This window comes from Pleurodeles waltl, chromosome 4_1, assembly GCF_031143425.1.
Source record: "Pleurodeles waltl isolate 20211129_DDA chromosome 4_1, aPleWal1.hap1.20221129, whole genome shotgun sequence".
NCBI classification, from domain to species: domain Eukaryota; kingdom Metazoa; phylum Chordata; class Amphibia; order Caudata; family Salamandridae; genus Pleurodeles; species Pleurodeles waltl.
In genome coordinates, this window is record NC_090442.1 from 391799896 (window position 1) to 391826362 (window position 26467).

A 26467-nucleotide genomic window follows, 5' to 3' on the forward strand; every position below is an offset into this window, starting at 1 on the left:
TGACTGGCGGTGTTGTGCGGTGGTTTAAAGTGAAAGGTGATTAGTGTAACCCCGAAACACAATGAGAATTGGGGATATTTCATTCTAACATTCGCAACAGTGTTGTCATCTGGGGATGAACGTCATATGGATCTTTGCAAAGCAGGAAGAGAGCGCGTCAATATCACTACTTTAAATTGGCATCAATGAAAGGGCATTTTAATCATTATTTCAGTTATAACTTTCAGTGCGTTAGTTCCAAGCATTACTACTTCCAGGAGTACAGTCACTACCACTAATACTTCTAGTACCACCTCTGATGCTATCATTACTGCCACTGCAGCTTCCACTACTAATGACATCCTCACATACTAAACCTACTACTGTTGTAACTGGTACTCCCTCTGCTACTAGTTCCAGTGCTACACCTCTACTGCTACTACTGGTATTATTACCACCTCTGGGGCTATCATGACTGCTACTGCTGCTTCCACTACTACTGGCAACCTCACCTACTACACTTACTGCTGTTGTAAATACTACTACCTGTACTACTACCTACCGCCAGTGATGCTAATGCCAGCGCTACACCTTTCTATTGCCACTACTATTATTATTACCACCTGCTAAAATACTTACTGCTACTACTAGTTCCTCTGGTACTATCATGAGTGCTACGGTTACCTTTACTGCTTCCACTACTACTGACAACCTTACTAGCACTCCTACTACAGTACACCTACTACTGTTGTTACTACTAATACCTCTACTGCTGAGTACCACCAATGATGCTAATACCATCGCTACACCTGCTACTGTAGTTACTGCTACAACTAGTACCACTGGTACTATCGTGAATGCTACTGCTACTATTACCTTTACCACTCCCACTACGACTTACAACCTCACCTACTACTGTTACTATTAATAACTACTGCTAACTACCATTAATTATGCCACATCTGCTACTATAGTTACTGCTACTACTGCCATTGCCATCACTGGTACTAGTTCTACACCTACTAACACTGCTACTATTACCTACTTCTGCTGCAGCTAATACTACTTCTAGTAACAACAAGCACTGGATCATATCCGATGTGCACCTTTCCATCACGAGTAGGTGACAGGATGCTGAAGCCTACATCATGCCTCATGAGGGGTGTCACCCCTGCTGGCATGTGATGCAGGCCAGGACAGTGATGTGTGCGTCTTCACTGGGTCATGCCTGATTAACATGCCTAGTCGGGTGACATTCAGGATGCTGAAACCTACATCATGTGTCAGGGTCACCGCTTCTAGTATGTGATGCAGACCGGGCCAGGTGAGTGATGTGTGTGTCTTCACGGGGCCAGTGATATGAATCTCTCCACCGAGTCATGCCTGAGGAAGATGCACTAGTGAGTCAGAGCTTGCGCCAGACAGCCCCTCACGGGTCTACACCTCACCCGCGTGGTCCCTTCCACATGGTTTAGGGTGCACTGATCTATGATCCAACACACGGTCTCCGCCAGTGTATTAGAAGTAAGCACGTGATTTGTACCGCAGACACTTGTTGCCCTTCACGCACATTCCTGATCCTTGAAAGCTGTTGCATGTGGTGCCCTCTGCGTGTATTCAGGCAAAATCTTTCGTTGTCACTTGGTGTTGTTAAGACTACACATACATATATCAATAATGGAATTACTGAAACACCAGCAGCGAGACATACGGCCAACGAGAGAGGTGATATAGGGGGCTGTTTTAAGGGTGCACATCAAGGGGCGATAATCATGAGCCGCTCTCATCCATGTTACTGATGCCTTTCCCAGTCTATTACATGTATCGTATGCCCTCATCCATGTCCTCACTTCGAGTCACTTTCATGTAGCATTGCGCTTGGCCTGCATCACTCAGGGCACCCAACAATGGCCACCAGTATGAGGCTTATTGCGTGTTTGTCTGTTGTACACAAGGCACAGTGCCAGCTTTGGTGTCAGCAAGGATCGGTGCATGGCATGTACCGGAAAGGGCAGGAATACACTGGGCATTACTGTCAGGAAACATAACATATGGTCACTATCTGAAGGCATGGTGCCAACACTATTGAGTGCATGACCTCCACTAAACTGGCAAAGGAGGATTATATCCTCGTGTGCGGGTGCGTGATAGGCACACGGTGTACGACAGAAGCTGTGCCAGGTAGGGGTAGCTGGGAGTAGTTGTGGTGCCTGGTCTGTGCCAATCAAACAACCTAATAGTAGATGTTAATATGAGTGGTAGTGCAAAGGCCATCTTTGGTGCCAGAAGAGTCGGGATGAGCATCAAAGCACAACATCCTTGGGTGAGGCACAACATAAGTCCTCTGTGTTTGACATGTATCTGCCCTCTGTGATGGACTTTGTAGGTGTGGGCGCTGCCGTGGTGCATGTGAAAGTCAGAGCCGTAACACTGCAGAGCTCAGAGGCACCATTACTAAGGCAGGTGTCATCATTGCTGTGACACAGGGTGCACATCATTGTGGCAGAGCCTGATAAGTGCAGGAAGTAAATCCCCCCGTTCACAGCTGGGCTACGGTAAGCGAGAGTGATCAAACTATTGCTTATGCAAACCCCTTCCGTCTGATTTGAACTCCCGGAGTTCTGCTTATGCAGAACACGTGCCTTTTGTTTGACGCACATGTCTCCGCAGGGAAGTATTGTGCAGCGGGTGTCAGCACGCTGCACAAGCGAGTACATAGGGAACAGGCAAGGAGGGGGCGGCAGCCTGAGTTCTTTCTTCTGCACAGTCTGGGGTTGAGGGTTTGATGGAGAAGGCTGCACAGAGCCAGTCATGGGGTGCATGCTTGTCCCAGGATGCTGAGCTTGTCTGGGAGGTGGGGTGGTTGCCTCCTGTAGAATCCATGGACACTTGAGAGTAACTTTAGGGGTAGCCAGTGGACACGAGATGAGATGGAGGATATGAATTCCTCTTCATTATTGCCCTAACCAGTCTTGATGGTGACTTTTGGACATACTCTAGCCAGGTAGATGCCTTAATTGCTCCATAAAGGGAGTGCCAAGTACATGCTGTATCAGGAGGAAGGCTTCCCCGGTACTACTGATTACATTTCCAGCGGAATCAGTGATTTCCTTTGAGCTCTACTGTACACTTAGAATTCTTAAGAAGTAAATCAATAGTCTGCCTTTGAAGTGAGCAGCCCAAACACACCGGCCAACCTGGTTGTGGTAATTGGACATGCCCGCTCTGCCACAGAATATGCTCACTCCACCGTTTTATATGATCATCCTACCATAGTATATATTCACTCTGCCATTGGATATGCTCAGTCTACCATAGTATATACTCTCTTAACCATTGTATATTTTCACTCGACCATGGTATATATTCAGCGCACAATTGCATATCCTCATTCAGCTATAGTGCATACTCACTCCACCTTTGTAGATTCTCACATAACCATATAATATACTCATTCTACCACTGTATATGCTCACTCCACCATTTTATATGCTTATTCGACCATAGTATATATTCACTCTACCATTGTATATGCTCACTCACCATAGCATATACTCAGTTCACCGTATATATCCTCATTCAGCCATGGTATATACACACTCCACCACTGTAGATTCTTACATGACCATATTATGTACTCACTCTTCTACTGTTTATGCTTACCTGACCATGGTATATTCTCACTCTACCGCTGTATATTGGTCACTTGACCATAGTACATACTCACTCCACTATTGTAGAAGCTCACATGACCATAGTATATACTCGCTCTACCATAGTAGAGGCTCACTTGACCATGGTATATAATCCCTTCACCATTGTATATGCTCACTTTACTATAGATATTCTAACTTCACCATTACATAGCCTCACTCAGCAATAATATATATTCGCTCCACCATTGTAAATGCTCACACGATCATAGTATATACTCACTCTACCACTGTATATGCTCACATGACCTCAGAATATACTCACTTCCCCATTGTAGATGCTCATATGACCATAGTATATACTCACTCCACCACTGTAGATGCTCATTCGACCATAATATGCATTTCGCTCATTTTAATTGCAGCACAAATGTAAAGTGAGTACCCAGGTATGGTTTCAGGGCAGTGCAGACTGAGTTATGGCAGACAGGTAGTATGGAAAAGCCCTGGAATGTCAAAGTGCATGCTATGTGTGATTTCGTAGTGCAGTGATAATGTGTCAGGGGGCATACATATAGGATGATGGGAGTACAGCATCTGGTGTCTGGAGGGGGAGCTCTTGCTGCGTGTACAGTCTTAGATTGCATCAAAAATGCAGCTTGAGTCCCAAAAGCATTTGATGCGCGTATTTTGATGCCAGCCTTGTTAGATGAATGGTGCGTAAGATATTACATATCTAAAGCAGGACACATATGCTGTAGCTAGCTGTGTCAGTGCAGGAACAATGCCTGATGGGATTTCTGTGAATACTGGTCAACCCCATCCCAACCCACCTCCCCAACGATGAAACAAGAGAAGCTTCACCGACCTGTCCACCACTCTGTTTAGCAGAAGTAGTGAAGGACTACACCACTTACGCAACACATGAATCAACGCAATATCTGTGACCTATTTGGGTGCACACTTTACAACTACTATGAGACTAGCCGTGGGCTCAAGAAGTGCAGGCAGCAGAGCTGTGTGACCCGCACCTCGTTGGACTCCTCACACTGTGGTGCACGGAGAGGTGGAAGCCCAGAAGCATCGCAGCACGCTGTGCTTTTCTTATGGTGCTTACTCCGTAGACGACGTAGTGGTGTATTCTGACTACCACTAAGCTCATTCGCTGTAATGTGTTTCCATTTATTATTCGTAACTTTGCATCCATGTTGATACCCTTTAGATGGATGTTTATAATTTATAGCACATTTTAGATCTGCGTAAGTATACACAAGCAAAACAGCTTTTTTATGAGCGTCTACCTGAAGTTTTCCGTCATATCTGAGGGGAAGGTCTCATTGGAGGCAAAAGATCCTGTATCCCAACTGTAATCAAGTTTGTGCTGAATTTTTGAAGAACGCTCAAACGTTTCATAGGTCAGCATTTAACTGAGAATACATTTGAGTGACTGATGGAATACATTGGTTAGGTGGACATCACAAACTGGACTAGGTTCAGGTGCATGTCATCAGATTCTGAGGGTTCCCGTATCTTCTTTAAGAGTGCAGATGTCTAGCAGTTACAGTAGGACGAGGAAAATCACCACTGTCTCAACTTCAGAGAAGGAGTGTCACACAAGACTGATCTTAACCAACAATTGTCTGTTTCATTTCAATTGCAACTCCTGAGCGCTTGACCAGTTTGAGTGACTGATCTCCATCTGCAGTACAATGAATGCTTGAAGCAGGCGAATTGTCCCGCGTCCTATGTAAGTAACCATTACTGTTGCATACAGTATTAGCCCAGCTTGGCTTCCGTCTGAAGCACACTATCCCCTGGCTGCTAATGTGTCAGTTGTGGCGAGACCTCAGCAAAGCTGCAGCAGTGCTGCTCAGGGAGATTAAGGAACTGAAGGACAGAGTCGCTCAGACCCTCTCTATTTCCAGAAAAAATGGTCTGTTTCCTGCTGTGACCCTCCAAAACATCTGCGGAAGATTGTGGCATTTCTACTCAAAGTTAAGAAACACCCGAATCCATTGGCAATATTTACTTTCTTCGTCGAATTGTGAGCTATGTGAGGTAGCATTGCTTAATGGAACATAGACCAACCCTAAGCTAATTTGTAAAATCGTTTACTTATGGGTAGGCACCCCTAAATGTGTAGTAATTTCTCACTGATTGTTGTCTTCATCATCATTGGCAAAGTTTATTTTCAGGCTTGTTGCCTCGAAAGCTATAATTGAAAAGCTATAAACCAGCACGTGTTAATAATGCACTTAAATCTTGCCTAATGCGGTTGCTGAAAGGGTTCCCTTCAGACAGGTGCTTAGTTCAAACATTAGTGCTGCGATGTGACTGTGCTCAGTGGGTTCAAGCTGTTAGAAGATGATTTGACTAGGAAAAGCACGCAGTGATGTTCTGTTGGAATACATAGGTGAGGGGGCTCTTGTCTACTATGGATATTCTAGTTACAGAAAAAAAGGCTGTGTCCACGGTTTATAGGTGTTACAATACAAAGGGCAGTATGATACAAACAAGTGTTTTTGTTGTTTTTTGAGGAGTTGTGCAGCACGTGTACATACCACTTGAGGGGCTACTTTATTCCAATTACTTTTTCTTGCAGCAGTAAGTGATATTGCAAGTTGAAATTTCACAAACAATACTTTCATACAGAAGGATTGAAGGTCTAACACGTTCAAATCAACCTAATACTAAGAAAATACAAATGCGCTTGCTAGGAAGATCACATCTCTCAAGACCCTTCCCTGTCTCGCTAAACCATTGTGTCCTTAGATGTGAAGCCATAGACTATTTGGATGTGATCACACCTTCACCACTGATACTAACCCTAGCTCCAAGTGAAGAGGAGTCATGTAGTTACTGCTAGGAAATGATAGACTTTGTTTGTCATTGACTTTTAACTTAGTATGACATTCGTGGCACCACACCCATTAGCCCAAGAAGTGCTAGGTCCCTGAATAAATTGGGCCGCAGTGTAAGTATACGATTGTTGGATCTACCAGAAAAGCAACCTGTTGCTTTGCCCATGAAGAAGTATTCCATCACTCCTACCTATGTGATTATACCAGCAGTTACTCCTGGGGCTGCAATCTGAAGCCAAGTCAATCAAAATAATCTAGAATTTCTGTTTCCCCCCTCCCTCTACCAAATATGGTGTAACGCTTGCATAGCCAAAAGTGGTACATCGATTTTATGTACAATTAACATTGAGGCCTCTTTCTACACAGGACTGTCTGAGTTATTTCATATTTTCACCATCCACTTGGCATCCTAGAAACTTTCACTACAAAGAGTAAATTAAGATCTACCTCCCATTTCACTTAGCAACGTAACAGCAATTGATCCAAATCTTTCACTACATCATTTATGAAAGATGAGAGCAGCAATTTATGTTAGTGTGGACCTCTAGCATAGCCCTTTTATAAAGCTGTTTTATAGTATATCACCTCGCCCACCCGTTAAAATGTACTTTATAAAACCATACCTAGAGCGCTTCCAGGATCACAGTTGAAGGCAGTTTAAGTGTCTATGACTGGAACCCGGGGACCCCCAATGAATCATTATTGGAATCCCCTGCCCCCACTGGGTCATTACTGAAAGCTGGGGACGTAATCTGTTAATATTATTTAATTTTCTAAGCAGTCATGGACCCCCTGAGATGGCTTCGTGGAGGTCCAGGGGTCCCCGGACCACAGGTTGGGAACCACTGGTGTAGACAGTAGCAGAGTGTGTTTCTGCCGTATCTCAGTTTTAGAGGGGCAACATACTGTACTCGATTGATAGCAAACCATGAGCCATACTGCTGCTCACAATCTATCCCCGCAAGCATTCAAACTTGCAATTGGTCTCACTAAACTCCTGGTATCTACTGTCAATCTTTAGAAGTACCTCGCCTCCCTGATCGGAGGCGTTCAATTAATGATTAAATGTTTTGGAATCACTACTCTGGAAAACACCCGAATGAATCGTGGGCACGTGCTATATAGATATTTTTACTTCTTGCCAGGTGTATGTGATGTTAACTGACTCCAAGGGAGTGCGCCCTCTATGGGAGGATGGGAAGCATGTCTCTTCCGCAGATGAATACATTAGTAACATGTAGATTTTTTCTGCTACATTTACACAGAAGAGTTTCATCTATCCTTTCTTAGACAGAAAAGCAAAAGGATGACCTCGTGAGCAGTAATGTAGGCAACTACAGCTGTCTGTTACAAAACGTTATTCAAATAGTATCAAGACTAATATTCAATGTAAATTCGAATAAGAACATGTCAAAATATAAATAGTTCAATTTAATGAATTAAAAAACGAATGGCAGGTGAAGTAGACCCTCCGTAAGTAAACACGTGATTGTGTTTATATCTTTGGCCGTAGCAACGTATCTTCAGCAACAGTCTGTGGCCGCAGGGACAACTTAAAACACTGCCATTTGAAACTACAAAATTACATTTTACAGGGAAAATATGTAAGTACTTAGAAACAACTTTCTGTATGTTCCTGGCATTATTTGAAACATACAGCGCACATGACCCGACCTCTGTTTTGCACTTTATGATAATGTGCAAGAGCAAGACAACTTCTTTGTCACTTGGCCCTTTTGTAACATGCTTCATTCAAACCAGGCCTTGGCAAGCATTTGAGACAGTCTGACTTTTCATTGGCTGTCAGTGGAGGCCCGTAACTTTGATTGGGTAGCATAGCTCAGAGATGAGGATAGTGTCTTACTTTCCTAGCTGGGAGCATCCACTTGCAAACCATCTAGCATTCCGCTACTCAGATCTAGGGATAGTGGTACATTTTCAGTTGGCACACCCTAGCGCTTGATGCAGTCATGTACAAATAACACATTCATCAATGCAGGAGCCGGGCGCCCACCCTGCGGAATGCCGGGGTGGACAAACACCAAGATGGCCTAGCACTGCTTCGATCTCAGAACTACCCTCCCGTCCCTACACCGCCCACACACACACTCGTCATTTTTTCTCACTTTTCTGTGTTCTTTTTCGTCCAACGTTCTCCCTTTGCTGCTGTTCTCTCCTCCTTTGTCTCGTTTTCTTCTTTTCCATCTCTTTCTTTTCTTTGGGTCAAAGTATGGAGATGAAAAGTAAGTTCTGATTCTCAGCGCTTGCAAGCACCTGCTCAAATTAAGCACTGCAGGGTGCAGTTGTTGGCAGGATGATGCTGTGGGGATGTCTAGTAACAGAAAGAGAGGAGGCTTCAGTGCCCCTGGCTGACAAGGCACGCGAGTTCTCCTTCCTTGTAGATGATGCTGGACTCTGGGAATCTGAAAACCATCTGTGCTCCGAAGTGCCAGGCCAGCTTTCTGAGCTCTGCAGTAGCCACGTTGGCCGCATTAAAAAAAGGCACGATCAAAAGGTTTTGTGGTGATTAGTCACCATGAACACAGGTCGGCAATCTTGGCTAGATGACTACTTGTCAGCTTTGTGGTTATTAATGTCAGATGAGCTCACAGCATCACAGGGTCGCCAGTACCCTTAAGAGACGTGGAGATGAATGTGTTGAGCATATGGCAGCAAAAGGGTTTGCAAACAGGGCTGGGCTCGTCTAGCCACTCAGAACGAAAATCCGTCCGGGCTTTGAGAATGCGCCAAAAATAAGCAAATCATCTCCAAAGAAATTCATTGCCTGGACGTTTTATCTCGGCCATGTGCACTCTTGATTTCCTAGAAAAGCCGGACTGGATTTCACAGTTCCGTGGCTCCACGGGTCCAGCCCAGCTTGCATTTCAAACATCACCGCTGTAGACAGTGGACGCAATTTTAGCGTCGAAGTTTTATTTTTAATTTATGTAGGGTATATTTCTTTCATCTACCAAGCCCTGAGTGGGAGCAATGCTGCACATAGCCCTAGGAGTAACTCCGGCTAGAAAGCGAGTTATGGAATTCAGTGGGTTTGGGTGAGGAATTAAGGGAACAGACCCTTACTGTTCCCTCAATTGTGCTAGTGCTTTTTGACCTGTTAAGTAGTCGGGGCAGCCAAAACCCTCAACATTTGCAGAGATGATACAGTGTTTAGCAGAACCCTCATGCGCCAAAGGGCAGTTCCAGGCAGGGTGCTAGATGCCAGGTGGCACAGCATGGCACACGCACGAAGGAGGTAAGGGAGTGCACTAACAGACTCGCTTAAAAGGTGCCCCCTCCGCACTGCACAGCATCCTGAATTCGGGGATTTCAATGCGCAACAGTGGGGGTCTTGAATCACCCCCACATAACCCTAAAACCCTGCTTTGCAGCACACAATGAACTGGGCCACATAATCCCCATGTAAAGACTCCCGAAAGCCTGCTTTACACCAGGTAGCATCATGGAATCCTGCTTGACACCACAGAGAACCGGGAACCTAGTCTCAGAACCCCCACCCATCACATTTCACTCCAACCACTATCCTGGACTCTACGCTTAACGCCTTCATCGTGCTTTCTGAAGAAGATTTCTGCAACCTTGTTAAGGCAACCAGGCCATAGGGTTCGCTGTCGTACCCTGGCCTATAGAAATCTTTAAAGCTATCCGCCTGACGTCCTATGCATAGGCAACAGAGCTTGCTGCTGTCCACCACCACAACCTACTGGCATATGTGATAGCACTCTAAAGTGGATTGCCTCCTACCTCAAAGACAGACAAAGATACCCATGCCAACTTTTATATAAGCGCTTCATTCCCTGCACTGGGGCATCCCACAGGGATTCGGCATTGCTTCTCTTCTATTCAATATTTACCCAGCCCTCTTCCTGGATTTGATTAAGTTGTTAAACTCTTAGACCTAACCTGCTACAATTGAGCAGGCAACAGACAAATAACCCTAAAATGAGGAATTTAAAAGACCTCCAGGGATCCAGACTTAATGACTCTCTGTGCCACAGATGCATGGATGATGAATAAGAACTTAAAATTCAATACCTCCAGAAATGGAGACCATGACCTGCAGACAGTGGTACAAAGGCTAACCTATTACTTTATGGACAAAATACCTTGCCATCCCCCTAGTCACACCAAGAGAAGTGAGGAACTTCAAAGTAAGCATGGAGTCGGACCTGTCTCTGATCCCACATGTCAATGAAGACAATCGGAACACCTTCTCCATAGGGAAATCACTGAGACCCATCTTCCTATATCTTGAATAACAACAAAAGCTACAAGCTGTCATCACCATTGTGCTACTGGCCCATACAAAAGCCCCCACTTGCTTATATAAAGACTACAGAAAATCCATAACACATCAGCAAGACGTCTTCTACGCCTACAACCTAAGGTTCACATGAGGTCTGTTCTAGTAGCCATTACCTCGCTACTTGCAGCTAGGCAATCGACGTGCGCAGAGCCTCCCATCAAAAAGGACAATTATATTTGTAGTTGAGTTTTAACAATACTCACAAAACAGGATGCTACATTCAAGGTTAGGACCAAGGATTGTTGCACCCCATTAGGAAATGAAATTCATAGGAGTATGCACATTCTCGGTCTAAGTGGCATAATTCTGTAATTCAGGGCCAAGAAAATATGGAGCATACAGGAGCACAAGGAATTTGACCTGTTACCCTTCCAACTAATTGAGTAACCATAACATTCTACCATTTCCTACTGTGCATCCATATTACCACCCATATGAGTATGTAGTCTGTGCCTTACAAATGTAATCTCACATGCATACCTAGTGAACCAGTCTACTATAACCATCTACTCAATACCAAGTGGACAAGCATGTAATGTCAAGGAGATCTTCTGCATACTGCTGACCATAACATAATTTACACCTCTAGGACCCAACTAGATATATATTCTGACCACTCTTTGACATGTTGCAGCTGAGAACCTATAACAGCAATCACATTAAGGAGGTCTGTGACCCAGTCCATCCTAGCTGATTTCTGCCTTCAACTCCCCATTTATGCTGCAGCTTCCTGCCAGATTATAAGATTTCGAATTGGATAACTTTCTGTTAAAATCAGCATAAAAATATGATTCCAACATAGCAACATAGTAAACATAATAATGGGATCTGCAGATTTAAACACAGAGACCAGCAGACTACAAGTCATAAACTACGTCTGCCTCTTATGTCTCCTTATCCATCACACTACTAAGCTCTTGGTCCCAAACAGGGCTGGCCTTAGCACTGGTAGCACTTTGTGCAATAATGTTTATTGGCGCTCCTAAAGACCACCTCCACCACGGATTTCCTCAATACCACCCTTTAACAGTACCCCTCAAGTCTTTATAGCCACTGTTTCTCAGATGCATTTAATTAATTTTATAGCACCACTCACACCAGTGTAGTGTGTCAGAGCACTATACATTGCACACACATTACACATAGACAGTCAATCATAGGTGTGTAAATCAGTGTATAAGAAATACTACATAAGACAGAGTACTAGAAGGTGTAGGGGTCACAATTCATCCATACGGATAGGCTGTATAGTTTAAGAGTGCTTGGTTTAGAGAAGCACAAACTCAACATTTTAAATGTAACACCATTTTGGGGGGTTCTTTTGAATAATAAGAATTGATTTCCACCGAAATTAACCCTTTTTGCAACATTATGATGATGAAAGACGGGAAAAAAACGAACGCTCTAATCTATACCTTGCAGTCTGCTTTCAGTTCTTTCATGACAACTACTGTTCTATATTAGGATTTTAACTTATAAATCACAAGTAACAAAAAGGTTCTCTCTGTTAAACGCAGTTAGCCATTGACCTACTTGCATTATTTACACTCTGTGATGGGCATGGTACACATTCTTTGCAGCAGGCAAATTAACCCTCTGCGCTATCTTAAACCTTCCACTAAAGAAAAACCCGATCTATCTCCAGGCAGAACATTAATCACCAGCAGTTTCCAGACATTTTGAAGACATTGCTGAAGGCAAGGAACACAGCAGCAGATGCTTTTAAAACCATAATATACCTGTAAACACAGCTCCCCCACCCAAAGTCAGCACCCAGTGGGGTGGCACCAATCACACTGACATAGAACTAGCCCTGGTCACAAGACAAGCGCACCTCTCTGTTCACACACTCAAAATGAAAACATTTCCCACATAGACATGACAAAGATGATACACTTCCAACCACACATTCCATGTAGCACACTACCCATGCGGGTAAGTGCTTTAGCACTCCACATAGAGTAATAAGCACTAAATGTTACAATATAATATAATTCACAGAAACCGTAGAGCATAATGTGCATTATATTTATGTCTTGGGGAATCGTGGACTCCTGTCTCACTCCACACAGCATCCTGGATTCCATATTCAGATTTTGTAGCATCCTGGGCACCAATGGCAGCTGCCACTCAACGGGGGTGGAGCGGCGGGTTGGGGGAATAGGGCAGGTTCCCACAGAGTGAAAAAAAACGTACCTGTGGGGGAGACGCGTTTGTCCACCACACCGTCCTCATCCTCTTCCGCCTGCACACAGGCTCCCAGCCAACCACGACGCTGCTGTCACTAGCATGACATCATGACTTGGAGTGGGACCCTGGGCATGTTATCCAGTCAGCTGTGCAATACAGCCAGGTAGAGAACATGCAAAGTGTGCATGTCTGTTAGGCAGTTCCAACATGGCCGGCCAAACAGACGTGCACTTTGTGCAGTAAAAGCCCTCCTCCAGTCCCCTCCCGCCATCCCAGCCCGCCCGCCCCTTCGTCCAGGAAAAATAAAATGATAACGTAGCGTTATTATCATATTATTTTTCCGTTAACGTAACATTATTATCATTTTATTTTTCCTTTCCCCACAACCCAGTGGGGAGAAGCTCCTCCACCTTAGCAGAGGAGCTGCCCCTACTGGCCACCGAGTTCACACTGTCATTCTGGTCCCCAATATACATGGCACAGAATTCTAGATTTTATATTCTTACATCACAGCATTCCTGAGCCTCCGCTACACTCTGCCCAGCTTCCTGGGCTCTGGTTCTATCTCTACTGCATCCTGAATCCAAATTCAGAATCTTGTAGCATTCTGGGTTTCTGCTTTCCACTGCTCAGGATCATGTGCTCCCAAGTTACACCAAGTTTCCCGGACTCTATATTTATACCTTAGTGTTTCAGGGGCATCTGACTCACACCACCCAGCGTCCTGGGCTCCCATGTTACACCACAAAGCATCTTAGACTTCTCATTCTCACCTTGGAATATTATAGAGACCTGCATCACACTGCCAGGCATCCTGGTCTTCCAGCTGACACAACACAGCATCCATGACTCCTTGTTCTTTCCCTGAAGCATCCTGCAGGCCTGCTCCCGACCTCCCAACTCCCATTGTACACAAAAGGGCATCCTGGACTAATTCTTGCCTTGAAGCATCTTGTAGTCCTATTAACGGCAATGCATCATTCTTGATTCCTTATTCAATCTTTGGAGCATCATAGATTTCTGCTTCACGCTTCCCAGCATCCTGGAATCCCGATTCATTGCATACAATAATGTCTCCTCCTTATTCATACAAAGAAGCATCCTGGACTCTGGCTTCATACCATGCGCCTTATATGAAGCATCCTGGACCCCATATAATACCTTGAATTGTGGACACCTGCTTTACATGTTTCAACTTCCAGGAGTGCTTATTCTTACCTTAAAGCAATCTGGACTCTCCCTTCATTCTGTACATCCTCCACGAGTCCCTAATCATATCTGAAAGCAGTCTGGCTTCCTGCCTAACACTACTGAGCATCCCGGAATCCTTACTCCTGTCAGCAAGCATCCTGGACACATGCTTCACACCCTGCAGCATCATGGATTCCTTATTTATGCCTTGGAGCATCCTATAGACCTGTTCCTCCCTGTCCTGGATTTTGGATTCCTGATCCACACAATACAGGACCCTACGGTGCTAATTCGCATCATGGAGCATTCTGAACTCCGGATTCACAAATCGTGGACTTCTCTGCCTCATCTTGCAGCAGCTGCAGTGACACCCCTAGCCCAATAGCGCCTTTAAATTATCCTTAATTTTGACTTGTTACATTGAAGGGTACGGCGCTTTTTAAGGCACTGGCAAATGGGAAAATGCGGATTTAAAAAGCTAATGTCTGAGTTTTTAATCCCTAGATAAAGGAACCGTTTTCAATGTATTACCATTCGAAAAACAGAACAACTCAATTTCCTGAAGAGCTTGACATGTAGCACATTGAATAAAGGATGAAGGTGCCTCTAGCTCATAGAAGGCTAAAGATGTATTGGGGGAAGATGAATCATCACGTACACTTGATGGGTATAATTTAATTTTACAGCAGGAAATGGCTGTCAGAACCAAGTCAGCCTACAAGGAAGCTGTATACGCGCGCATGCGTGTTTGCTTGCTCGCTTGTGTTCTGCTGTCATAAGCCCTTTACACTTTCGGTGCAAGCTCAGCTCCAATGCACCATTTATATTAGATTCAGTGAAGCTCGCATAACCGTAGCAACCAGTTTGCTGAAGATACACGAATTGGAACCGGAGAAAGACGGAAGAAATACTGAAATTGGCATTGATTTTGTTCCTGTTTCTCGTGTCATGACTGTGCTCTTCTGCCGAGTGCAATTTGATAAGTGCGTAGATGGCTCTTTCCAGGCCTGAGTGTGCAGAGTGCAGTATCTTTGAGCGCCTCTGGTTTCAAATGAGTAAACATGAAGGACGGGCTCCGTACAGATGGCAGGACGAGTCCTTAGCAGATTAATGCCAATTATTCTGACAATAACACCGGGCTTTTTAGGTCCGGCCTGTAAGAGAACTGTAGTTGTCTTAGCAAACTATTGTTTTTTTCCTTCATAAAACCCATTCCTCATATACCTACAGAGGAGCTTTGGGTTAGCTGGTCAATTAAATTGCCATTCAAATTTTGCTTTCACCCACCATAGCATGGGGCAATGGGGCAGTCCACTTTTCTGGTTGGCTTTCTTCACTAAGAGCGACTGCATGATCCCGTGCTCATTGTCCATATCACCCCAAATAATTACTTTCTTTTCAGTTGTTCAAAGTATTCTTTTTTAATTAAATTTATTTTTTAAATTTAAACACTAACTATATATTTTTCCTGCAGCTCTACTGCCGAATAAGTGACGATTACGTGTCTGTCTCAATTTTAAAGTTGTTATTATAAAGGGCCTGATAAACAGTTTGGGGGTGTGGGTACTCCAGCACAAACGTGGCGGATACTCTATCTCCATACAAGTGCCAGAAATAAAAGAAACATGAACCAAACTCATATAAGCTGCTGTGGGTCTCGCAATAGGTCCCGCTGTCTTTTTTCCATATATTTGGGTTACTCTGAGTTGAAACTTCTTAGGATGCCCTCCAAGCGAATTTATGTGGCACTGGTGTGTCATTGAACTATTTGTTAAAACAAAACTCTTGTTACAGTTTTTAATTTATTTTTTATTTATTCATTGTATGGTATTTGCCATGCACATACCATTTGTAGTGTACTCCCAACTTGTGCAAAAGTATCTAGTAATTCAGTTAAGTCAAGGAAACACGCGGACAACTACTGTCTGAAGAGCCGAGTTTTCAACAACTTCCTAAATGGCATATGGTCAGGTGAGGCCGTAAGAGGAAAATACAGTGTATTCTCAAATACAGTGACTACGAAATAATTGCCAACCCTCTGAACACAACAGGAACAAGGAACAGTGAGAGGATGGGCGATGGAAAAGCAAAGCGAGTTAGGAAGGTTGAAACCAGTAAAATATGGAATTAATACAATGTAGTCAGTTTCAAAAGAGAGCTTTGCGGCAAACACAGACATTTGAAGATGAAGAATTTTTCAACCAGGAGCCAGTGGAGTTGTTTAAGCTTTTTAGAGCTGTGAGAATAGCAGGGAAGTCCTAGTAAAAGCAAAGCACCTGCATTTTGCACCAGATGGAGGTGTCAAAGATGACCGTAGAGTAGTCCCACATATAGTGTGTTGTGATGGAAAGATTTTCACACAGCAAATATTATGAATCCGTTTTTATTTTGGTAGCAACCTTCGCGTTGTGGCATCCCCATACAACAGCTAGCGACAACTGCCGCTTCAGCTGTAGCACGAGGGGAATGCCATGATAACAGAACACAACATTCACAACCGTTGATATACCTAGAAGGATCATAATAACTCCAGAATACAACATACCCACTTTCCTTCACACTGAAAACACAAAAATGTAATAAACAATAAAATTCTACAGATTTGAGTTGAAAAGTCAAAATGGAAATAACGATATAGAAAACAACAGTTAGGTAAAAATAATGTTTGTAGTCATAGGTTCGCCACAGAAACAAGTAACATTTCTTAAAGATATATAATACATGTAAAAATAAAATCCATAAAAAGAGCACCTAACAACATAATATGACTACATGGCATAGTCATTTAAGTAACTCTGTAACTTCCTCACCCTTGACGGTCTTTGTCTCACAAAAGCCCTTAAGTCATCTCTTGAACTATTACCTCCAATGTCATCTTCCTCCTGATCATTATTTGCCCATTCGTTACCCATGGCAGATCTATCCAACAGTTCTTGACCATGAGTTAACATATAACCACCATACATATTTTTATAAGCATCTTTACCATCTCTCCTCCCTTTTTTGGTGTTAATTGGACCATATTTCTCACCCTGTGCAAATGCCACCTCTGACCATTGGTTAACACTACATGCCAATTATGTACCTGTTTAACTTGAAAGGGTCCAGAAAATTTACTCAAACCACTTCTACAGCACCCTGCCTTTATTTTTACCCAATCCCCAGGATTGATTTTCCCTTTGTTTTTGCTCACAATCACAGGATTAATATTATGATCTCCACCCTCAATCAGATTCCTTAACCCACAACATTGTCAACTTCTAAATTGGTTTCCTTCCTCTCATCATGCAAAATGGCAATTTCTTTGTGGTAGTTTTTTCTGTGGTACGATAGGCCCACACTAAATCAGCAATTGCATCTTCAACACCTATATTATTTGCCAGAGCCAACTGTATAGCCTTTTTACCATACGATTACCCCTCTCTACCATGCCATTTGATTGTGGATTATAAAGTGCTGTACAAAAATGTCGAATGCCACATTCATTCAAAAAACGTCTCATTTCTTGTGCCGTTAATTGAGTGCCATTGTCAGTTACAAGTACCACAGGATACCCTTCTTCTCTAAAAAAAAAAACATTACGTAAGACCCATATGGTCATTTTTGTAGTAATTTCTGAAAGCAATTTCACAGTCAACCTCCTAGAATGAACATCAACTAATACCAAACCAAATCTTTTGTCATGCCTGATCCCTGCCATAGGCCCAATTAAATCAAGGCAAACTGTATGCCATGCCTGACCTGGATCACAAATACTGCTTGCAACATTCTGTGGTCCCCCCCTGAATCTCTTTTCACACTCTTTGCATTCTACTCACTGTTCAATTCAAATTGCCACCTCTTCATCCATACCTGGCCACCAAAACTCCATCTGCAATGTTTTTTTAGTTAGAGTCTGACCAAGGCGTCCCTCATGAGCAATATCAAACAATCTCTTTTGTAGAGCAGTGGGTGGAACAATCTTTTCACCATTCAATATAATCTGCCAAGCTATTACAGACATTTAATCTAAATCCTTGTTGAAAGACCAGAGGGCACCAGACAAAGTACTTTCCCTCCTTGGCCCCCTTTCTGTCAAAACTTGTACCTCCTTTAAAACATCATCCTCTTCCATGGCACAGGACTATTCTGATTCATTAACAACACCTTGACTCCAAAAGATCACATCCTGAACACTGGCCACCGCTCCTTCTCTTACACCCTTGTTTACACCTTTTTCATTTACTTTTTCCCAATCTAAAGGTAGGCGAGACAAACAATCTGCTTGTGTGTTCTTCCACCCTGGAATGTACTCAATTATGAAATTGAACTCCTGTAATTTTGAGGCTTACGTCGTAAGCCATGCTGAACCTTTGCCTGCACCCCGGGAGACAAAATCTTTAACAAAGGTTTATGATCAGTGCGAAGGGTAATCTTGTGGCCCAACACATATGTTCTATAATACTCTACGCTCCAAGCCGCAACAGAGTAGTGTTGTTCTGTGGCAGTTAGAGAGCATGAGGCAAATGAAACTGTTCTTTCAGAGGAACCAAACTTCTGAGATAAAACAGCCCCAATACCAACATCACTGGCATCCAACGTAATAATTGTTTCTTTGTTCACATCAAAAGGTGACAATATACCAGCTTCACAAATTTCTTCCTTAATGTTATTAAAACACTTTTGTTGATCTTCACCCCACACATATGCCATGCCCTTCCTCATAAGTACTTTGAGGTTCTCAGTTTTACTTGCAAAATTCTTTACAAACTTTGAATAATATTAAACTAAACCTAAGAAAGATCTTAATTGATACTTATTTTGAGGTGTAGGTGCTGATTTTATCATTTCAAGCAAATCCCTTTTAGAACTTTCCCCTTCAAACTACAAGGTATGTCCTAAATATTCTACTTCTGTTACCAGGAAGGAACACTTTTCTTTGCGTAATGTCAAGTCAAACTCAGCTAATCTGCTCAATGCCTCCTTTAAAGCTCTGTTGTGGCTGCACACACTGTCTCCACAGACCAAAATGTTGTCTTGATAAAAAGTAACATTCTCTACGCCCTTAAATACTTCATTCACCATTCTTTGGAAGACACTGGGCCCTGATGACAACCCAAACGGCATTCTTGTGAACTGAAACGTGCCTTCCATGGTAGTAATTGCTATTAACGGTTTAGATGAATCATCAAGCCCAATCTGGTGATATGCATGCGCAAGTCTAATTTGGAAAAAATACTTTCCCCCCTTCAACAACAGGATTAATTCATTGATGTTTGTTAATGGTACGTGTCTGCAATTATATTCTGATTTAAGCTTCTCAAATCTACACAAAACCGTAACTTGCCATCTGCTTTCTCCGTGATAACAACTGGAGATATCCATGGTGATGTTTCAATTGGTTCAATAATTCCATTGATCAACATCTCATCCAACATTTTTTTTACCCTCACCTCTTATCTTAATGGGAACCCTTCCAACCTTATGCTGGACAGGTACTGCACCCTGTTTTAACTTTATTTTGTGTATATACCCCTTCAATTGCCCTAGTTCCTCTTTAAATACTTGATGAGCCCTTCAAAATGTCCTCTATTGAGAGCTCCTCCACTACCATCACTTGTTCCACAGCATGAGGATCAATTTTTATGTGCAAATCTTACTGGTGAACCCACCCCAAAATTGGTGGCCCTGACTCTGCCACATAAACATTGCCATTTACACATCTATTTTTTAATTGAATGACTGAATCCATATACCCTAGAATACTTATCTGTTCTCCCTGATAACCACTCGGGCTGATATCTCTGGGTAACAATCTCACATTGGGCCACTCTTTCTTAAATAGACTCATAGGAATGATGGTGTACAATGACCCTGAATCCACCATTAACTGCCCCTGCCCTTGATGGTAAAACTAGCGCTGGGTCTCTGTCTCCTTTTGCTTTCACTGTCATTGCACGTTACATCATGAACCTGTCCCTTTCCATGTTCATTAGCACACAAGACTCTATCATATCTTTCGCTGTAACAACTGCAACCTTGTTTTTTTTCCACTTCTCTACACATCTTGGCAAAATGACCTTTACGACCACAATGTCTACATTCCATTCCTATGACATAACATTTCTTTGACTCAGAGGTGTGAAATGTACTGCCACACTTTCCACACACTCGACTATTGCTTTTATTGCCATAGTTTCTATTATCCTGGAAAGATCTCCCTCTGAAATTCCCTTTGTTCACAATAGCCACATCTTTGTCAACTTTGTCCACCGTCGATGTTCCATCAGCCACCTTAATGTCTCCTTTATCCTCTCTTCATTCCATTTCCCTCATGCAATATTCAGACTCTTAAACTATTTTTGCAATTTCAATGGAGTCTTTGAGAGAAGGATTTTTTGCAGCTCACAAGCGTTCTTGTGTTTTTCTACTTCTACATTGAACCATAAGCTGGTCTCTGATCATCTCTTCTGTCATTGCTCCAAATCTGCATTTGAGAGATAATTTGCAAAGTCTTGTTACAAAGTCATCTATAGATTCACCTACTCTCTGGGGTTGAGTGTAGAATTTGTACCTTCTCATCACCACATTTGTATCTTTAGCAAACCTTATTTCTAATCTTTTATGGGCCTCCAGGTATACATTCTCCAAGGGTTCCCCATCATTGTCCACAACTATAGGAAGATATTCAAAAACATGTTGGCCCTCTTTCCCTAAGGTACTCAAAAGAATAGCTAATTTCCTACTTGGCCTAAATCCTTGACCATTGATTGCCTCTAAATAATTGTCAAACATCTCCACCCACTCGTCCCACTCAATAGGTGGAACCCCAGGTTGCAAAAGGAAACCAGGAGATGGTGAGATTGTGGTGATATCCATAGTATAATATCACCAATGCAAAATCCAAAATAACTAAGATAAGCAATTTGCCTTTCTTTATTTTATTGTTCTTGTCATCTACATTTCAATAACTTATTCATGCATGAAGTATACATAAAGCCTTTAAACTGCTTTTACATGTATGCAATTGTTTTTGTTTTCATAGGTGTTAAATCCTTCTAACTGGCATTTATGTGATGCAATACTGAAGAAGTAACACTGCTGAATAAATGACTTTGCTGTTGGATATTCCTTTGTTGAACAACCTCCCCTTTAAAGGAGGCTTGAAAAACTTCCCCTTTAAGAAGTCAGGCAATTTCCCCTTTAATAAATTGGATAGCTTTCCTTTTAGTAAGAGTCATTGAGTATGTGATTCTCCGACCACTCCGACACACAAGATGAGGGGTTAGCTCCCTTTAAAATCTCATGGTAGGTTAATAATGTGATATAAATCCGTGGCTTACATAAAAATATCATGTAGCATCACATGCAGCGTCACTATACTTATCGTGATCCTAAATAGCGTTGGGTTCTCCTCCACATGCGAAGAGTTGCTGCTCCCGTGAAGCTGTCGCTCGTCGCCAAAATAATGTTGTGACGGAACGATTTTCACACAGCAAATATTATGAATCTGTTTTTATTTTGGTAGCAACCTTTGCGTCGTGGCATCCCCATACAACAGCAACTGCCGCTTCAGCTGTAGCACGAGGGGAATGCCATGATAACAGAACACAACATTCACAACCTTCGATATACCTTGAAGGATCATAATAACTCCAGAATACAACATAGTGAAATGCCTTAATAAAGTTGATCATTAATGATAGTGCAGATCATTGTAAAGCAATGATTAGCAGAGAGTAGAGGAATAATTTTCTTCAAAATACAAAGATGGAAGAAGCTGAAAGTGGTCATCTTGGCTATCTGAAGGAGCAGAGAGCTCTTCATCAAAAGTGAACCCCGGTTGTGTGACTTTCATGGGATTAGTGCAACACGTAAGACTCAAGGGCCACGAGGTGAGTAACCAGGGAGAGAATGATTCACCAACTATAAGTATCTCAGTCTTTTCAGAGTTCAATTTTAGAAATTTGGAATATATCCAGCTTGCCACTTCTTAAAGGCATTTGAGTAAATGGATTCTCTATTGGGTTTAAGCCCATTTCAAGGATCAGTTGACTGTCATCTGCATATGCCATGAAGGTGTGGCTTACAGGAGATCTCTGAGGAACCCCATATTCTTAAGAGAAGATTGAAACAGCGGGACACTTACTGCCTGACAGCAAATCTGAAGTATGGAGAATATCTAGTCAATTACTTTACCCGGGATGCTGGCCTCATAAAATCTGTTGATAAAAGTGTTGTAAGACACAGTTTCAGATGCAGCTGACATTTCTAATAGTATAAGAACAACCATGCCGGGAAAGTTGCTAGGAAAGATTAAGGAGTTATTTTATAAAAGACAAGATCTGTCGGCATTGATGTTAGGATTATAGTCTTTGGTTAGATCACAAGCCTACCACATTTCTGTGTAGAGGGAAACTAGGTCTGTTGACTAATTAGTGACTCTCTCGTGTTCATCACATGGCATTAAGTGTTGCATTAGAATTACTTTTTAGTTCTGTGTCAGATTTTACATATCCTGAATGCTGGGAAACGTATGTTCATCTTCTTTCCTTTGTTCGAGTCAAGCTTGGATTGTCTTCTAAAATTATTTTAACAAATTACTACAAATAGATTTTTAGACACAATCCTTTATATGATACATATCTTTCTATATAACACTTCAAATGAACTTCTTAATCTAATTATCTATAATCAGTCTTGAAGTCATCTTCATGTGTCTATGCAATGGATACCATGCCTGATTTTCCTTGACTGCGAATAAAAATGAGATAAAAATAAGACATACTTGGGAAAGAATGACAGTGAAGGAATAGTGTGAAGAATTTTTCTGAGACATAGATATGACATAAGGACAAAAAAATACTATACAAATGTAAGACTGTATTGCGAATAACTCTGTGCTTGTTTATATACTCATTTTGTCCTTCAGTTCAAGAGAATGAAGGTGTTGCTGCCTTCTCCTTCTTCCTGTCTTGCTCCCTTGGCTGCTTTCATTCCAACTTCAGTTCAAGAATGCCTGACGTGTAGACCTATAAGTATGCCCGAAGCTTTGCAGGTTAATACTACGTGCTGCAGCTTAGTTTTTCATGAGTCTTTGGTTCAGTGATAATGCCACAAACTGACTTTGCTGCCATCTGTGTTCTTTCTTTAGGAGGATGTTGATCATCTGTTAATCCTTCAGTTTTGTGAAACTAGTAATCTTGATGGAGGATCCCCTCCTCAGGGGCATAAAAGAGGTCCCTGCAGCCCCTATGGTGCTGGGAGGACCCTGAGCCCCAGGGGGCCCCCTTAACACAGTAACATGGCATGAGAGCTCCTGAGTAAATCCGAAGGGGGCCCCTCCATGTACTTTGCAGAGGAGCCCCCTCAAGTTTTGTTACGTCAGTGACCCCACTAGGCGTAGTTCAGTTTCCTCACATTTGGGGCTGTGGATGAGGAAATGTATCTCTAGTACAATCAGTCTTGTTTTGCTCTCCAGGTCTGTCTTTGTCTGCTCTCAGTGTAATTTTCTAATACATCTCTCTCTCAGTATCTTTCTCCCTCTCTACCACTGCTCTTTATGCTCCACTCCCTTCCCTTTTTTCTCCCTATCTCTCACCCCTTTCCTTTGTCACTCTGCTCCTCTTTCTCCCTGCCTCTGTCTCTCTCTTACCTTTCCACTGCTCCATCTCTCTCACCCTCCCTTTCACTCACTCTCCCTTATTCCAAGTATTTCTGTTCTGTTCTTTTACCTCAAGCTTTCCTTGGCAACTGGTCCCCTCGCATGCTCACCGCCGTCCCCACGCACCCTCTTTCTCAATCTTATTTTCTCATTTCCCCTCCAACTTTCCCCCCTCACTGTATATTTCTCTTTCTTTTAATATCCCTCCCTCCTTCCCCCTTTTTCTTTTACTTCTTCACTCCATCATCCTGTCATCCTTAGATTCTTTCAATCTTCCTTTCTATTCGAATTCCTCCCTCATTCTTCGTTTACAAGGTACTCTAACTGTCTGAGCATTGTTCTCTTTTTACTTGTCAGTTATTGTACACCATTCTTTCTTGGTTATACTAACATTTTGATTTTTGCTGAAGTTGCACAGTTCGGCTGCAGAGACAATTAACTCTATATCACTGTCCAGAATAATTAGATACCTTCAAGTGCAGCCCCCAGAGTACTCAACTCATCTGGCACATCCAACGCATTTAAGTTATAACATCCAAAGCCTTTAAGTTATATCCAGATCCTGTTCTTGTTTTTTTTACAATTGTAGCTTATATCAGATATAGTAATGCCTTCGTGTACATTTTCTGAGGCTATCCAGTGGACTTTGAAGATGTTTTTTCGCTGAATTCATTTTCATCTGCAGTCATGCGAGCATTTCCTGACACTGCTAAATATTACTGCGCTTCGAAGTCACCGGGCTGCATGCCAGGCTGTTCGTTCCGTGTGTTATTAGTTTATTTAATGAGTTATTAAAATCCTGAAGCCAGGGGCTGTAGTGAATGGTAGGATTCTTCTTATTGGGAGCGCACTTAATGCGGAAAGAAGTGGCGTGAAATGTCTTGAAACCAACAAACCCTAGAATTCCCAAGCAGTCTGAAGACAAAGAAACCCGTTGACACTGCCACGGTCTTTACTCACGAATGGCGAGATTGCATATAAATGTTCGCTGTGACTTGGATTTCATAGATCTCGTTTGCTCTTGTTAATTCTTATGTACCTTTTGCAACCCTTGAGCACCACAACTTCTCCTGATATCTGAGATCTTGAATCCGCCATGTGCTCTACTAGCATTTAAGGCCTGCTCCTTGCCATCCATTACACTGAAGCTCTCAGCAATAGAGTAGTTACACGTAGTATTGCTTGTTATGTTTTAGCAGGACCGCTAGGCCTGGGCCATCAACCTCTAATCCCTAATTTCTCTCTCCGAAAATGGTCCGCAAGGCCTGCAGCTGCATCTCCCACTTCTCAGTAGGCTTCAGCAGCAGAGGGACGAGCAGAAGAGCACTGTGGTGGCCAGAGCCACAATGCTTTCAAAGCTAGATCATTGCAATAGCCTCCACTTGCAGGGCACACTTGTGATTATGAAGTGGCGTGGAATGCTGAACGTAGCCGACAGATTTGGGGCCAAAGTCTCAAGAAGAGCTCGTATTTTACCAGCTTTCTACAGTCTTCATTGGCTCAGCCTGACACGCATATTTTGTTTAAAATGCTAAGTGTTAAAATTTCTTCCAGATTCTGAAGTTGTAGAGACCACCCAGCAGTATGAATGAACATGTTTTGCTTACTGACCAGGATGCTGGTGGTCTGATGTGGAAGGTTTGGTCTCCACAGACTTCTTGGCTCACCAGGTGGGTTTGGTTTTTCAGTCTAGTCCTAGCTCGTGGGTGGAGTGGGAAAGCGGCGAAGATGCAGTTAGACTTTATATAAAACAAATATCACACACATAGAATGATCATACAGTTAGGGTTATTCCCTACAAATAAATATTATGATAAACACATGAAAACTAAAATGCAATGCAAATGATGAGAGAGCAGGTTAATTTCAATCCCTAACCCTAAACTTTGTAATGATATTCAAGAAATAAGTTTTAAGGTTAGGAATTGTTCACGGTTGGGAACGGGTATGGATTACTCTTCTGCGGTTTAATAGGACACCTTTTATAGGAAAGAAATTGTGAATATCTACTACAAAAGGGAAAGGTTTAGGGATGAGAAAAATGGGATTAGGTGGGTATAAGGAGCGTTAGAGTGAGGGGCATGCTAATACTAACACCCACCCACAAAAGAGTACGCTCTTTTCTATTCACAAACTACTCTTCTAAAGTAACTACAACCAAAATGCCACAATACAGTTGTGAATCTACTCAGTCCTAAACTTAGATTAAGTTCAGCATCACCCATAGCCAATCAGGTACTGCAACACACAATCATAGAAAATAATGGAAGCAGGAATTTAAAATAGACCCCTGTAGGAAATAATGTTAAAATAAGATAATTTATTTAGCCTTTTTACAAAAATATATGCATTTAATGTAATGTTAAAAAAGTATTAATACAAAATACATATTATTTTATTATGTAATAATTTAAGAACCTGATTTAATCAAAAACTCTGTTTAACTTTTTTTAAATAATGAAATTAATTTGCATTAATTGTACGCAAAACTTTTAGTAGTTTTGAAAGTATAATAAATATAAATATTTCAATTTCGGTTGGAATAGATCTGAAAAAAATATTGATTTCATATAGTTAAATTAATGAAATATTTAACTCAAATTAAGTTATCTGCGGTGTAGCT

At 42.3% G+C, this 26467-nt stretch overlaps 1 protein-coding gene across 2 annotated transcripts in view; it reads left to right on the plus strand.

Moving 5' to 3' along the window:
- Nucleotides 1-26467, plus strand: part of RASSF8 (Ras association domain family member 8) — a 358214-nt gene that overhangs the window by 1154 nt on the left and 330593 nt on the right. The gene's annotated exons all lie outside the window — the stretch shown is intronic.